The sequence below is a fragment of the Parasteatoda tepidariorum genome, chromosome 6 (assembly GCF_982258835.1).
Source record: "Parasteatoda tepidariorum strain Cologne lab strain chromosome 6, Ptep-v5.0, whole genome shotgun sequence".
Classification (NCBI taxonomy): Eukaryota; Metazoa; Arthropoda; class Arachnida; order Araneae; family Theridiidae; genus Parasteatoda; species Parasteatoda tepidariorum.
Window position 1 is genome coordinate 28,997,694 of NC_141760.1, and position 12,839 is coordinate 29,010,532.

The window sequence follows — 12,839 nt, forward strand, 5'->3', positions numbered from 1 at the left end:
AATTAAAGCACGCTACTCTTGTTTCATAGAAAAATTATTTCATTCAACAAGCTTTTATTTTCATTTTACTTTAAAATAAGTTCTTCATAAATATAAGAAGTTCAAACAAAAGTACAAAACTGTAAAAAATTGCGGATCAAATTACAGTATAAAATACCAGCACTTTCGTCATACATAAAAACCATCTTACCGTAAAATATTATACCGCAAATTTTGACAGTAATATTTATTTAGAAGGATTCAGTAATTTTATGGTAATTATCACACTAAAAATTACGGTATATTAAATTTTTTGGGCCGTAACATTTTCCGGTAAAAATAGATTTTGGGATAAAAAAATAACAGCACGCTGAGTGCCGGTACTTTTTATCATTACTTGATACGAAATTTTTTTTCAGCGTAGCAGTTCATTGCCAGCAATTTCATTACGTAATAAAATTAGTCACCTGATTGAAATCAATTTAATTAGAGAAAATTGATAATAATAACATGCATTTCTAATCTATCTATATTATATAAAACGCTAATACGTACGTATGTATGTATCAATAAAACCGATGATATTTCTTTTCTCGCGCTGGCAATAGTTTTCATTTTTAATTGATTGGATTCGGCGCGCAAGAGCACGTAGTGAGCAACCAGATAACAATAACCAGAGTGAGCATTATCAGGTTGTTCAATTCAGATTCATGCACTAAAAACATGACAATATTTAATTTAAACTCAATTGGGTATAATATAAAAAAAACGCAACTACTTCCACTTAATAGGAATAACATTTACCATGACGCAATGCTAAATTCTATGCCACTATCCACATAAATGCCATTATCCACATAAATCAATTATTAATCAAAAATCGAATATCAATTACTTTTCTTCATAATGCAATAAAATCTGGCGAGCAGCTATTTAAACGATCAAACACTTCGTTTGTTTATTTGTGGCTTGAAGTTAGGCTCGCAGAAAATGCCGTTCATGGGTTAAATTTAGTAGGAATAACACAACCTGTGACGTAGGCTATAGTATACCCAATTAGGAATTAATTAATTAATTGAAGTGAGAATGCTTTAAAAGGCCGCTGTTGAATTGATATTTTTCTACTGGGAGCTACCTAAACGTCTAAAAAACGTTTAAGTGTTTGTATTGAATGCATTGAATTTTTTTATATTTCGCGTTTATTTATGCGTTGAATTTTCACGCTTTAAAATGCAGAATATTAGTGAAGCAATATTTGATAATTTATTTTGCTAATATGTTTCTTATTTAGCTAATGTTTTGATTTTTTCACCATGTACAATCTAAATAGCTAATATACTTTTTTAAAAGCCAATAAGAAAATTGGTAGAATTCTTCTACATAAGTACAATACTATGTCTTTGATGATAATATATTATGTCTTTGTGCTAAAACATTGTGTTCATTGGCGAGCGAGCGCAGCTAGCCATGGTTCACGGCGTGAACCACATAGGATTGCGTAGCAATTCTCGGGGGTTGGCGAGCGTTAGCGAGCAGGGGGCGGAGCCTCCTAGTTTACTACTAAAAAAGATTCATCAAAAAACCATGAAACATTATAAATATGTATACCCTACAAGAAGGCAAATTTCAAACATGTAGTACAAAAAATATGAATAAATGAATATGTACAATATGAAAAATTAGGCATTGAAAAACGCATGAAATATAAAAAATGCATGAAATGAAAAATATATGTAAGTATGAAAAAATATGAAAATGTATGGCAATAGACATGGCATCAGTTTTTGGACTGTATTAAAATGGGTAAATCTTTAAAATATTTATTGCATTAATTCTTAAAAAGCTAATATCCTTAAAAAGCTTAAAATTGCTTTTAAAATCTTTTGAAGATATCATATTGATAATTTAAACAAACATAAAATGCAAGAGTAAATATTTTGTATCCTAAAAAGATTTTTAAGAAAAACATTATGATTTGATGTTATATGAAGCATTATATGAGGTAGATCAATAAAAAAACATTATTTTAAGTTTTTATTTTATTTATTTTTATTTTTTTATATTTTTTTATCATTATTATTTTAGAAATCAGTTACAACTTATTGAAAATACAACAATCCTTTAAACAATCAATCAATTTAAAGAAAAAACTCTTTTACAAGAAATGTTCCGAATTTGTAGTTCACAAACGGAGTCCTCCCTTTAAGGGACTCATATACCACAATAGTCACGAGTCACTCAAAATCCTTGAATTTTTACGAAATATCGGGAGAGTTTTCATTTTCACAAACGGACTCCATCTTTTTTGGGGCTCATATCACACAATATACATGTCACGAGTCGCTCAAAATCTTTAAGAATTTACGTAAATACCGGGAGAGTTTCCAGATTAATATACAGAGTTCACCCTTTTTGGGGTTCATATTACTCTATAGTCCTGCTCAAAACCTTTGAGTTTTTACAAAAATGTCGGAGAGTTTTCAGTTTCAAAAAATTGAGTCCACCCTTTTAGAGGCTCATAGCATTATTTGTCATTAGGCGGTCAAAATCTTTGAGTCTTTACAAATATATCGTGAAGTTTCCAGTTCCACCCTTTCAGAAACTCATATCGCTCAATATTCATGTTATGTGTTGTTGAAAATTGTTGAGTTTCTCGGCAAATGTAGGGAGAGTTTTCAGATCCAAAAATAAAGTCTGTCCTTTTTGGCACTCAAATCACACAATAGCAAAAATTTGGCTTTTGTCGTTCAAAATATTTGAAGTTTTACATAAATATCCGGAGAGTTTTCCGGTCCAATAATAGAGTCCACCCGTTAAGGGGCTCATATCACACACAAACTATACGTCAAATTCTTCACATTTCTGTTCAAAATGCAGAGAATGTATTAATGTTCAATGCATGAACAATTTAATACAGACTATCATTTGGATCATTTTTGACCTCAGAATCACCAGTGTCATTAGGATCACCGGGACAAAATGCATCAAGCACTTCTGGCTGAAAGAGAATAATGGAAAGTTATAAAATAAATTAGTTGAACATATGCTCATATTTCATATATTAAGTATACTATGAAAAAATTTGCTTGGATAAAAAGGTTAACTTTTAAGGAGGAAAGATAAAAAAAGAACTATATTATTGAATATCTCATTTTTTTATTCTCTGAAATAGATTTTTTCTTTGAAAAATTTAAATTTCTGTTCGAAGTAGATTTTTAAATTTTTAAAGCAGGTAAAGATTTCCTTTTACCTTTAGGTGCATTTACAAAGTGGAAATGAGCACTTTATCATTGTTTTAAAAACTTAATTCCTAATAATAAGAGAATTAGAGAAATAACTAAAATGCTTCAAGTAATTTTTCTAAAAATAATTTTGCTAGAAATGTAATTGAAAAGTGTTAGTGAACAAAAAAAGAATTTTGTAGTAACTCCCACAGACAAAGTTAACAGCATTTATGATATCTTCTGTAAAATTTCTATGTTGAATTTTAAAATAAGTAACTAATAAAAACTAAAATTTTCTACCGTAGAATTTAGACTAATAACATTATCATTAAAAAATCAATGCTCATCATTAACTATTTGAGCGGCGTCACAGAAAATTCAGAATTCCTGCTACGATTCCAGCTGGCTTAAAGATGGTTGGTTACATGAATGCGTATAAGTTGAATCTCAAAAGAAAATATTTTGTTACCATTATTTCCTTACATTCACAAAATTATAATTGAGACGCGAAATTAACTTTAAAATAAAATAAATATAAATGATATATGTAGGCATTACTAAATTACCTGAGCCAAATTGAGATCCAAGAATTCCGATCCGATTCTTCCCACAAAGGGCTTAATCACATCATAGTTGTCCAAGACAACATCTTTAAAATATGATTTGTGATTGAAGGGTTTTCCCTTCTTTTTCACAACCACTCCATCATCCACCAAATAGTCATACTTTTTGACGCCAGATCTTTTGACGTTGACTCTAAAATGAAAATTAATAGGACACTTAACACATTCTTATATAATCTTACCGGCTTACAAGATCCATTTTACATCTTAAAAATATGATTTCTCATTTTATTATCTTAAATAAATGTTATGCAATAAGTGGGAAAAAATCATAAAAAACATTTAATTTGTGAGTCGTGTCTTAAGAGAAATCTTATAATTCAACATTTTCCAACACTTTTTCTGGCTAATTATTAAGCAGAGAGCGAAATTAACTGTAACTGCAACAGGCTAAAAACTTATTAACAGAAATGTGCTGTAAGAGATATGGAGACTTTTAAATTAAAAAAAAAAAAAACGATACTCAAGTTCCATTCACTAATCAATCAGATATGATACTTAATACTTGCCAGTGATAAGAAAATGATAAATGGCTATAGAGATATTTGCTTTTTACGTTTAGAATTAATTAAAACCAAAAAAAATTTTCTCAAATTTATTTGAATAATACTGTTCCTCTTAGTAAGCAAGAACTTAAAGTCCTCGTTCTTTTTCTTTCAGATACTTATGCATTAAGTAGATGCCGACTGGAATGTAGCGAACCCGGTGTTTCTAAAACCTAGGTTCACTAGGTTTTCCAAAACCTAGTGGAGTGCGCTCTTATCATCTTATCCCTCTTTGAGAAGAATTGGTGAACTACGCTTAAAGCAACCCTGGTGATCATCCTTCAATAATGGAGTACAATATATTATCTTTATCTGAATTATATACTATAGTACATTTTTTTAAGAGTGATTTACTGTGGCACTAAAACTAAAGATCAATAATACGATAGTGGTACTAAATACAATGTTAAAAACTGATACTATCACCAAATCTAATGTTCTTTTGCATATTAAATAATATATCACTGAATTGGCGATAGTTCTGTAATATAATTTAAAATATTTTGCTGAATATATGCTTATATTAAATAAATTTGGATTCTAGCGCTTATGTATCAAAATTCATAGTCGCTATATCACTACTTTTTTCTTGGAAAATTGGCAACGGTGATTAAAAAATATTTCATTAACAAGATTGTAACTTAATTATTTCATGAGTGTCAATTTAACAATCATCCTGAATGTTTTTCTAAAAAAAGCATTAATAAATTAAACAAACTTTTATACTTTACTTTTAGTTGTAAAATAAAGTTATCCTAATCACAGAAATTGTACTCTAGAGCAAATATTGTTAACTACAATAGGTACTAAACAAAAATACAATAGGTTGAAAAAAATAACAGTATTTATGGAGCTGTAATTCGAATTAATATCCTAATAAATGATTTAATATACATTATGTTCACTTACATTTGTTTCCTAATCCACTTTTTTACACCAAAAGCCATTTTGAAATATCTCAAGCGCTTAATCAAACCTCTTTTTATAGCAGTTCAATCAAGAATGAATTTTTTTTGGAATATCGCTACTTTAACAATTGATATTATTGGTATACATTGTTAGTATGAGTGAAACTCATTGTTAACAATTTCATTTCGTTATATAACAAAAATTGCATCATTGTTGACGCGTATTTATATTCAATTCTTGCTATCGGGAACAAAAAAATGACTTAATTAAAGATATTCATGCATTTTTTTACGAAAATTCGCTTTTCTTTATGAACTATCTATGTCTAGTTTTTATTTAAAATACACACGCTGTCCAATGAGTTAGGAACTTGGCTCTTGCCTTGTTTTGCCTTGTGCACTGTTTTAGGGATCTGAAAGTCTTTGTAGCCAATACATGGTTGTTCCCTATGCATAAATACAATACAGAAACTTATGAAATGGGTACCCTCAAGAATACAGGCAAAAGAAGGTCCAAGTAAATATTAATCAAAGGTGTGACCTTAGTGAGCGTGTGCAAATGCTAAAGTTTTTACTTTATGTGAGTAATTAACCCATTTATACCTAAGCGCAAGCTATATATGAAAAACCTATGGAGATTGATGTTTGAAAAACTACTATCTGAAATAAGGGATAGTACATATTTGTTTGTACTAAATGCATATTTCTCTCTTTTGGCTTGCACTTTAACTTTAAAAAATTTATGTGGCTTACTTCAGATCTGTTCATATTATTATTATAGTGTGGTAAGCAAAACTTTCTTGTATTCGCAAAATAAATTTTAGAAATGAATCATTTGAGCTACCACTTTTTTCTTTTTTAAAAAAAAGTCAATTTAAATAGACTCAGGTCACAAATGGGTTATGCTTTATTTCTTCATTAATGACAGTTTATTCATAATAGATCATTTGCATTCAATTAGCAAAAAAAGAAAAAGACTTAAAATATTTTTAGAAAAATGGTAAAAATGCAACTTCGAAAAAAAAACTTTTTTAGATGATGTAAACTATTTATTCATAACATTTATGCGAATTTTATTAAGCACCATTTGTTCCGATTATAAAATACAAATTATTCATCCTTTTTTATAAGCACTTGCATAAACCAAGTAGGAAATATTAACGTCAAATAAAATCGAAAAAAGGTTAAATAAAATAAAAACAATAATAAAAAAATTTTTATTTCACAAATGGCAACTGAGACAATCTAAAAAGAATCCTTTTGCCCATGCGCAATGATGACCTCCAACCATAAGAGGAAGAATTTTTAGATAACCAATCATACGCTTTTGCACAGGATTATTAAGTTACGTCATCAGAATAGACACGCCCCACGATGTACCGCAAAAAAAAAAGATATCACCCTGAATAACTTTTGTTCTAATGATCGGATTTTCACGATTTAAGTGTCAATCTTAATGGTTCCTTTGGGTGACCTCAAATATGCTAATTAATTAGTGCTTACTATTAATTAAGTTACGAAATCAGACACAATAACGTACTTTCTCTGAATAAACATGCATTTTTTTTTACATATTTGGAATCCTGACCCTTAAAATAGGGGGGGTAGACAAAATTTCGAAAAAAATGGGTTGTAAATTAGGTCGCAATAAGGATTTATATATCTGGCGATGGTTTAAAAATATGCCAAATTTCCTCGCCATAGAAGGGGAAATAATTTATAACAACCATAAAGAAACGGAATGAATGACAAGATGGGAAAAGATAGTGCTTCTCGTTGCTAAGCAACCATAATTTTTCGCGTTGCTTTCTGGGCTTTTTTTTTTTTTTTTTTAATCTCCTTTAAAAAGGAAATTTAAATAAATTAATAAATTATTTTTGATTCTCCAAGATTATAGAATCTTTGACTTTTTATCTGACATTATTTATTTTTTTTAAACTGTTTTAATGTAATTTGTATGACAGTTTTGAATTAAAACCAAATTTTCATAAGTTATCATAAATTTATGAAGAGCTTCTCAGGAAAGGAAAAAAAAGTGATCAAGCAAAGGTGGACCTGAAAAAAGATAGCTATTCTGATGCATAATCGCAAAATTTTATAGAAATTAAATAGTTGTAAATATAAATAAAAACAAAAAAAAAAAACACGAAGAAAATTACGAGTTGATGTTATTTACACACTCCTTTCGTTAGTTCTTTAAAAAACATGATTAAAAGAAAATTAGGTTTATAATACCCTTAATTAAACAAGAGTAACAATTGTTACAGTTTTTACAATACTTTTTCAACTCTGGCACTCTTTTCATGAGATAACTTCTTTTGCCAACGATTTTGTCCCTTTTTTTTGTTAGTTGAAACCAGCTTACGCATTCTTGTAATTTTTACATTTTATCTTTGAAATTTCAATCTCGAAAGACATGCATGAAGTGACGCCTAGTCCAAAGAATCTAAGTTAAATAGTTGTAAGGCCGATTATTACGAAAACAATTAACTACTCTGTTTCAATGAAACAATTACAGTAAAACTTGTGTTAGTTGACTACTTCATGTGCATTGTTTTAGTGGCCAACGTAGACAAGTGGTCAACTTATAGAAGGGGTGGGACATTGTTTACTTTTTCGTTTCCTACATGTTGCTATACATTTAAATTTTTTTTTTACTTGACTTAAAAATTTGATTTAGCAAATGTCCAAATGAATATCTCAAGAAATGTGTTTAAACCTAAACGAACTTCAATTTGTTACACAGAAATAATTTTAATATTTAACTAACTTTTTAAAAAAAATTATTTTGTTAGTTATGCATGTGAAGTGTTTAATAAAAATAATTTCTTAAAATATCAGAACACGAAAACATTGAAAACTTTAACAAAACAAAATTTTAACACTTCAAAATTTATTCTGTTATTACTACACATATAAGCCTATTTGCTCACTATTGCAACTGGAAGAGCAACTTTTCAACTAACACACCTGTTTTCAAAGAATGAATGAACGAAATGGTCAAAAGCTGACTCCCTACAGTTTCCCCAGATGGTCAACTCACAAAAGGGTTTAGTTTAGCTTTTTACACTATTTCACCGAACAAGTGAAATATTAACATACATTGCAAAATGACAGAAAATTTTCTGAATTTTTTTTTTCTGGTCAACTTATGAGGGTTTTAGAATAGAATTTCATAATACTCCTAGACAAAATTAACTTATTTCAGTGGTCAACATACAAGATAGACAGGTAGTCAAGTTACAAAGGTTTTGCTTCTTTATTATGTAGGAAAATTTCCGTTCTTGATAATTGAGGTCAACTTATTCAGATGTAAAACTTACAAGTGTGGTCAACTTGGCAGGTTTCACTGTATAAATAAATCATTAATATTCTTGTTTTTTTATTACGAAATATTAGGAGAAATTTGTATACATAATTTCTTCAAAACGTGTGTTAAAACTATGATTATAAGTTATTTAAGAAGAAGAAAGTCAAATGGAGTAAAAGAACAATTTTTGAGATGATGATTCTAAAAATAGCACGTTTTTCAAATCTTTTTACAATTTTTCATTCACTCACAAGTCCTTTCATTAAAAAGTCTTTCTGCTTATTAGACTCTTATCCCAGGTGATCGTTATCTGGTGATAAAAAGTTAGCGAAATATGGATTATTTCATATCAGTCATTAAAAGCGTGTATTGCACCATTCTGCTGAAATCGGTTGTTTATGAATTCTATAGGTTAAGAAAATGCATTCAGAAAATTATACACTTTCTTTTCAACGGGTACAATAAATTTATCAATAATACTTCTTGTTTAAAAATGTTATTTACTCATTTTGTGAAATATTATTCCCTTTGAATGGTTCATTTTTAGAAAACATGTAGTCTTGGCTGTTATCTAAAGTATGTGCTTTTACGAAAATAGCTACGCGAAACCAGCAATATTAATTTTAAGGAATTTTTCCTGAATTATATTTTTAAATGGTACATTTGCGTATATGTTATGGTACATTTACGTCACGTATACAAGTTGAATTATAAATCAATTTTGATACTTTTCAAATTTTCACGAGTGTGTAGCATAGTGCTGCCGAAATTAGCCTAATATTTTTGTTGTGAATAAATACTCGCTGTATATTTCTGCACTCCGGCTTCTTTTTTTTTTTTTTTTTTTTTTTTTTTTTTTTTTTTTTTTTTAAATTTGGAAGGCAGAAGAAAACAATTGAGCGTTTTCATGAGAATCAACTGTATTACAAGTTAAGAACATTTAAAAAGTCATTAATTTCACAATAATACACACAGAGTACATAATCCTTAAAATATAAGTTTCGGTTATAATTTTATAAATTCCATTAGAAAAAAAAATTAAGCGTATTAAAACATTTTCTTGAAGGAAATAAAGGAACGAAATCGGACATTCTCACATCGGTATATAATTTATAGCTCAACTTTTGAAGCTTGATCATTGTGTATGATGAAATTAGCATGTAATATTAGCATGCTCCTCATTCAAGAACTCGATGAAGCACATAAAATTTGTACACATTATCAGTTTAAATTTTTTTTTATAAATATCGTAATATTCCTTCAATTATTCTTTTGAAAATCAATAACGCAGTAAACGGTATATCTATATTGGTTTAGAGACCATGTCAATGTTCAAATTTGTAACATTCTAATTTTAAACCTAACCCAGAAAACAAAAAAGACTGTTTGCCAATAATCAAATTCATGATCTCCTATGTTATTTCCAAGAGAGAACTTAAGTTACAAGTACTTTTCGTCTTAAATTCTCTTTCACGTTCATAACTAATTTAAAATTAAAGCAATATAGAAAAAGTGAGTTCAGCCATGAAGTTGCAAGTACTTTTCGTCTTAAATTCTCTTTCACGTTCATAACTAATTTAAAATTAAAGCAATATAGAAAAAGTGAGTTCAGCCATGAAGTTGCAAGTACTTTTCGTCTTAAACTCTCTTTCACCTTCATAACTAATTTAAACTTAAAGCGATAAAAAAGTGAGTTCAGCCATGAAGTTACAAGTACTTTTCGTCTTAAATTCTCTTTCACCTTCATAACTAATTTAAACGTAAAGCGATAAAAAAGTGAGTTCAGCCATGAAGTTACAAGTACTTTTCATCTTAAATTCTCTTTCACCTTCATAACTAATTTAAAAGTAAAGCGATAAAAAAGTGAGTTCAGCCATGAAGTTACAAGTACTTTTCGTCTTAAATTCTCTTTCACCTTCATAACTAATTTAAATGTAAAGCGATAAAAAAGTGAGTTCAGCCATGAAGTTACAAGTACTTTTCGTCTTAAATTCTCTTTCACCTTCATAACTAATTTAAAATTAAAGCGATAGAAAAAGTGAGTTCAGACAAACCTAGATAAAGCCACGAAGTTTCAAGAACTGAAAAGAAATTTTTAAGATATCAAAATGAAAATCATGAGGATATTTTAGGACCACGCAATGGAGAAGTTCTCTTTCAAGAATTTGTTTGCATTTTAATATTCTTTTAAAAAAATTTTTAGCAATAGAAACTTCATAGTTTACTCTAGGTTCGTCTGAACTCACTTTTTCGGCACTTGAAATAAGTAATGGAGGTGAAATAGAATTTGAAACAAAAAGATTGTCCCTTGGTGTGGCATACTCTTAAGAGGACGCCATATCTCAGAAGAAAATTTTCGTCGCAAATTCTATTCCTACTTCATTACTAATTTAAAATGTTGAAAAAGGTGGATTTAGACAAACCAAAGAGTAAACCATGAAGTTTCAAATACTGAAAAGAAAATTTTAAAATATGCAAAAGAAAATAAATTATGAGATGATAACTAAGGATTACGCAACGGAGAAGTTCTCTTCTAATATTTTGTTTACATTTTAATATTTTGAAGTATTTTTTTCAGCTATTGAAACTTCACGACTTACTCTAAGTTTGTCTGAACTTACTTTTTCGTTCTTTTTAATTTTAAGTAAGTACTGAAGGTGAAAGATAATTTGAAATGAAAAGATTCTCCCGTGGGGTGCGGCATCCTCTTAAGATTTCACCGGATACATTCATCTAAAGGGATCTTGAAAATCTGCTTTTTTGAAAATATTCAATTCTGAAGGGTATTCAAACTGGTACCATCGGGGTTCTCAGAAAGTGATAACATTTCTTAGAGAATAAAGAAGATATTCAATAGAAATGTCAGAACGTCCAATAGAATATTTTTGAATTGTATTTTCACTAATTGAAAATTTGTTAATGATAACTTCTCAATAAATAATAAAGAATTTGTCACTTAAAAGAAAATTGCTGCTTATCACCTGTGGAAGTATTGTCAAGTGACACTTTTAAACATTGTTGGAGATAATGAATAGTCTCAAACATTCTTTCTTAGGTTATCAGTAGCATATGGTGAAAAACCTGATCGGATTATCCATCAAAAGTGACAATTGGCAACCTAAACTATTAAAAATTACTTGATTTGCATGTTACAGAGACAGGATTAAGCAAGAAAATAAGAATTTGAAATCACCCATGCTTGTTAAATAGCAGAAAATATTTTAATGAGCGACTAACTTTTCCAAGAGTATCAGTATTATTGATGGGAGAAAAAAAAATATTTTGCTAAATTATAAACCTAAAGGTAGGTAACTTTTTAACTGTGAAGAATGAAATAAAAATATTATATTTCACAATTGAATATGACCTTGTTAAACATAGAAATTTTTCGGGAATTAATATTGGAAATAATCTGAAAGTTTAATGTAATGAATAAATTTAAATGATTTTTTTTTTTTTTTACAGTTTCAAATCAATAAACTTTTTGATTGTTTTATGTATAACATCCTTCTAACTATGAAATAATCAGGACTATCAACTGAGTTCTGATATAAATCTAATTCAATGTAAAAAATTTACGAACTTGTGAATTGAAAGAAATTAATTGCCCTTGTTTTTTAATTAAGTTCCTAGTTTAATTAACATCCTATTTGTTCCTATTTTAATTACTTTTTAATTAACATCCTATTTGTTCCCATTTTAATTACTTTTTAATTAACATCCTATTTGTTCCTATTTTAATTACTTTTTAATTAACATCCTATGTCACTTATTGCATACCAAAAGAGGGATAAGACATCATTTTGCGTGTTGCACACGCACAGAGGAAGCTTATAAGAAAAGTAGTTGCGGAATTGTTTTTGCTTCGAAATATTTTAAACGGGATGTCACAGAAATGTTTCTCTAAGCACTTTTCCATAATATTTCATTCTCGATGTTTCAGAAACATGTTTATTATCATTTTCAGAATTTGGCTACGTATTTTCCTGACTGTTATGTATTTGTTACAATTCTGCGAGTTCATATGCTGTACTGGTTGAAACAATGTTAAAAAGCTCCACTGCTTTGGCTCTCGTTTTAAAGGCTTTGGTTCGGGATTGAGATAGAAAGGGAATCTCTTTCTTCGTTCCATAATGTTAGTCATAGAATGAAGAGAAGCTACCCTCCCTAAAATGAGCTATTTTTTTTCAATAGCAGCAGACGGCCTCAAACTTTGTTTCGGGGTGGGGGGAGCTCTTACCGTAGACAAA

The 12,839-nt window shown here is 28.9% G+C and overlaps 1 long non-coding RNA gene across 1 annotated transcript; it reads right to left on the minus strand.

The window, feature by feature from the left end:
- Positions 1–2,003: 2,003 nt before the first annotated feature.
- Positions 2,004–3,960, minus strand: LOC147807740 (uncharacterized). Its single transcript, XR_015434565.1, has 2 exons — positions 3,770–3,960; positions 2,004–2,977 (listed from the first exon to the last, which is right to left on the minus strand). It is a non-coding gene; the product is annotated as an uncharacterized LOC147807740 (long non-coding RNA).
- Between the last annotated feature and the right edge of the window lie 8,879 nt (positions 3,961–12,839).